We start from the raw sequence: 4,079 nt of genomic DNA on the forward strand, positions 1-4,079 counted from the left end.
ACCTATCAGATTATGAGGAAGATATATTTAATGACCACTTGCCTAAAACAGGTCGAGGCATGAAACGCCTTGAGAGGATTGGTCAACGGTAAAGCCAAAAAAAAGCAAAAGAATCCAAAAGCGTTCTTTTGGAGAAATTGAGCCTACTCTCGCAATGATGAAGAAAGTAAAGTCACTAACCAAAAACAAAAAGAGGTATCTTGAGGGTTATACGAAAGAGTTTTGGGACGACACTATGGGACTTACATACGTGTGTTGTGCTTGCGGGTGTTTTTTCTGTGACTATGAGAAAACACAACTTTATCTTAGGAAAGATCATCCTAAGATAGTAAAGCAATTGAAGGCTAAAAAGTAGAAGATCAAATGAGACGATTCCTATGAATACTTGCTTGTGGTATGTGTAATGATTAATCTCATTTGTGTGAGGGCTTCCTGCCTATTGTAGTCTTTGTATGCTCCTTTTGTCTTTGTTTGGGGCTTGTGGATTGATGGCAGATGGTCCCTTAGGCTATGGTTAATGGGGTTGCTGATTGTGGTTTTCTTGCCAGTGTTTGTTCCTTCGGGACTGTACGTGTAGGGAGAAATCCCAAGTGTTTTAGGTTTGATGCCTTATGTTACTCTTAGAGAGGGTATGTAATGTTTCCCTATGTGCAATAAACAGGTGGGGGTCTGCCTTAACCCCAGCAAACTTTTTAAAAAAAACTGTAAACAAGGGCACATTGCCAAACATCTAACTTAGAGGCACTGACCCTTGAGAAAAAGAGAAATAAGAAAACACTCAACTGGAAAAGGATGGAAATAGAACCTGCGGAAAAAGATCTTGAGAAGCTGTGTACTGCTTGCATTGCAAGCCAAGAGAGAGCTTTTGCTCTATGCTCGTTGGAGCAAGAGCATAATTATCCAGTAAGCTAAACCAACTAAATTTTATTTAGATTCCTTCCATATATTGTCTGGTTCCAACCTTTTCTGTATATGTGTGTGGACAGAGTGTGTGTGCGCGTGGTGACTTGGGGTGTGGGGGATTCATTTTCAAAACATTTGCTCTTTGCTTCATTATATGCAATATAAAAGCATAACATTTCTTGAAGAGAAACAGTTCCTGTGAAAAATTACGCAACTTGAATGTACGATGGGGAAAGGTGTACAGGATTCTGTTTCCCTGAGCTTCTTGGGTAAAGAAGTGAGAAAACTGTTGCATACACATGATTTTTCTTTCACTAATGCTAGCTATTTGTCATGGGATTGATAAACGAAAGTAACTTTACAAAATGTAAAGTTGATTTTGCAATGGCAAGTGATGATATTGAATTCAGCTGTACATTATGTGCCTTTTACAAAAGAATTTGGGCAGGTAGAACTCCGTCAGGTGATATATGAGCTACAGGGTCTGACACTTGAGGAAAAAAGATGTAAACAAATTCTCTATGGAAAGAAGAAGGAAATGGAACATGAGCAACAGACTCTTCAGAAGCTGCGTACTGCCTGCATTGCAAGGAAAGAGTGGGCTTTTGGTCCTTGCTTATCAGAGGAAGAGCTTAACGATCGAGTAAGTTCACACCATCTTAATACTATTTGGATTCTTCCATTGTCTTGTTTTAACCTTCATATCTATGTGCGGATGTACGGTCTGTGTGATTGCATGTGTGTGGTAAATTCCGGATTGGGATATAAACTCTCAATGGATATGCAGTTTGCGCCATAGTATGCAATCTAAAAGCAGGACAGTAGTCGACGAGAAATGACTCTTGCGAGAAACTAAACCACTTGGAGATACAAGGGAGAAAGTAATTTCTTACCAAGCAATGGAAGCGGCAGCAATACAATATTCACTGACTTGGTTATCATTGTTCAACGACCAGCTATTCAGGAGCAGGTAAAAGTAATTATTTGTTTTGATTGTTCTTTTTATTTGTATTGTTTTCAGCTGACCTTTGTTCAGATTAATAATGTAAACTTAGACATAAATATTTTTACAACCTACCAAATGCTAATCTGGACATAGTAAGAAAGGAAAAGCATGCACTTGGCAAAATGATAAAGTAAGGCCATCCACAAAATTACTAATTCATCAAAAGAAGAATTGGTAGAACTAACCAAGAGAAGGATTCAAGCTTATGAAGTCTTTATTGAATTGAGAAACCAGCGCATTGAATGGGTAAGAACAACTTTAGTCCCTCACTTTTTGGTCAGTGTTGAGATTATTAATTCCACATCACGTCAGGTGTCTAAAGCCTAGCCAATCAGTGTATGAATCCCAGTGCCATTCCACTTACTACCAATTGGTTTTGAGTTAAAAGCCCCACACCATAGATGAGGCCCAACTGTGGATTGGACTCAGTGGTGGCTAAGCTGGGGACAGTAAATATAAATAAATCTTCGCCCACGTCGGGTGTCTAAAGCATTGCAAATCAGTATATAATCCTGGGGCCAACATGGAGAATACCGTGCGCTGATTTTTTTCTTTTTTTTTACCATTTTTTCTTTCAGAATGCATACTACAATCAAAGCCGCTCTCTCTTGGACAATGCCAGAAATATGGCTGCAAAGAATGATATAGCAGCCTTGCAGAAACTTTCTCAAACAGAGGTTTGTTAGATTCTGTTTCTTAATTTCAGTCTATGATTATTGTGAAGGTCTTAACCTATGTTGCCTTTCCTCCTTTCACTGATTATTAGGGTGAGCAGTTCATGTTGCTAGCAGAAAATTGAGTAGAGATGGAAGAATGAGGAATTCTGAGGAGAAACCTTCAAGTTCTTTTAGCAACAGTAGAATCACGGATGACAATGCTCCTTTCATGAAAAACAGTGATGAGCAGGAACATTAACAGTTGCTACCGGTCCTAAAGAACTTACCGAGGAAGAGACACAGCATAGTTGAGGGCTTGAAGCTCCAATTTCATTAAAGGATAAGTAGAAATTCTGAACACCATCGAAGACAGCAGTGAAGCAAGTCCTCAAAATTAATGTGATTGTAGTAGTCTTGTTAGCGATCATTGCTTGTAGCACTTAGAGGAAACGAAGGCCTAGATGATTGGTAATGTGATTGTTGACCGCTTGCTTTAGCTGCAGGATGCAACTTGTAATAGCCCTGTTCTCTACAACTAGGTATTTTATCTGCATATTAGCAATTTAGCATAGCTCTGTATATTAAACCAATACGTTCCAACCCAAGCAACTAGGTTTTAAAGAATGATGTAAGAACATCTATCTATCTATCTATATATATATATAAAAGCTCGCGCACATTCTCTCTCCTCACCATATCGCTCCATTTTGCACTTCAAACAATATGATTGGCTCCTAAAAAATTGGATGGAATAATAATTAGTACCACCTCCCTAGATTTGTTTAAATCTCCCTAATCTATTTTTAATTTTCTATAGACTACAAATAGATTTAAAGAGATTTAAAGAATTGAAGGACAATAGACTCCACAGGGTTCTAGACTCTCAATGCGCACTAAATCTAGGGAAATCGTATTGTTCTATATTGAAGGAGGACCAGTTTTATCCTTTGTTAGTGGTGTTTGGGTTGACCCCCAATTTACAAAGGGAAGGCTGAAGCTGTGGATTTCCAAGATATACTTCCATTGAAGGAGGTATCGCCTTATTCATTCAAATAGGTTTTCTTTATCTATTTTCTTTTTTCTTATTAATATCACGGGCCCTCTTGACCCTCAGAGTCAAATACTTACTATTCTCCGCATTTTCTTGCTCTTTCTTGCGATAAAGCGGTAAAGAGCACTTTATTTCTTTTATTATCTATAATATTCGAGGTTGATAAGTCGACATTGTTAATCTAACATGGATGAAGGTTCCAAGGACCTTCGGCTTGGGGTTCGGATAAGAGATGGTTTAGTTTACAAGTTTACGGGTTTTAAGGAGCGGTGTATGCTTCATCTCTTTGTTGTTGTTCTTGGCATAAATCATTGTGCTCATTTATGAGGTGTAAATTTGTTCACGATTGCGCCTTTAGTTGATGTTTTACGCTATCGGGTTTATTACATTGGTAAGCGGTTGTACAAATTTCCTAATATCTATAATTTCATGCTTCGCTTTTTTCGTAGGGCGTCACTAGCTT

At 38.2% G+C, this 4,079-nt stretch overlaps 1 long non-coding RNA gene across 1 annotated transcript; it reads left to right on the top strand.

The window, feature by feature from the left end:
• The first annotated feature begins 111 nt into the window (after window positions 1-111).
• On the top strand, window positions 112-3,195 carry LOC147506598 (uncharacterized). Its single transcript, XR_015220833.1, has 4 exons — window positions 112-1,546; window positions 1,691-1,873; window positions 2,488-2,586; window positions 2,676-3,195. It is a non-coding gene; the product is annotated as an uncharacterized LOC147506598 (long non-coding RNA).
• Window positions 3,196-4,079: the final 884 nt, after the last annotated feature.

Source organism: Coptis chinensis, chromosome 4, assembly GCF_015680905.1.
Source record: "Coptis chinensis isolate HL-2020 chromosome 4, ASM1568090v1, whole genome shotgun sequence".
NCBI classification, from domain to species: Eukaryota; Viridiplantae; Streptophyta; class Magnoliopsida; order Ranunculales; family Ranunculaceae; genus Coptis; species Coptis chinensis.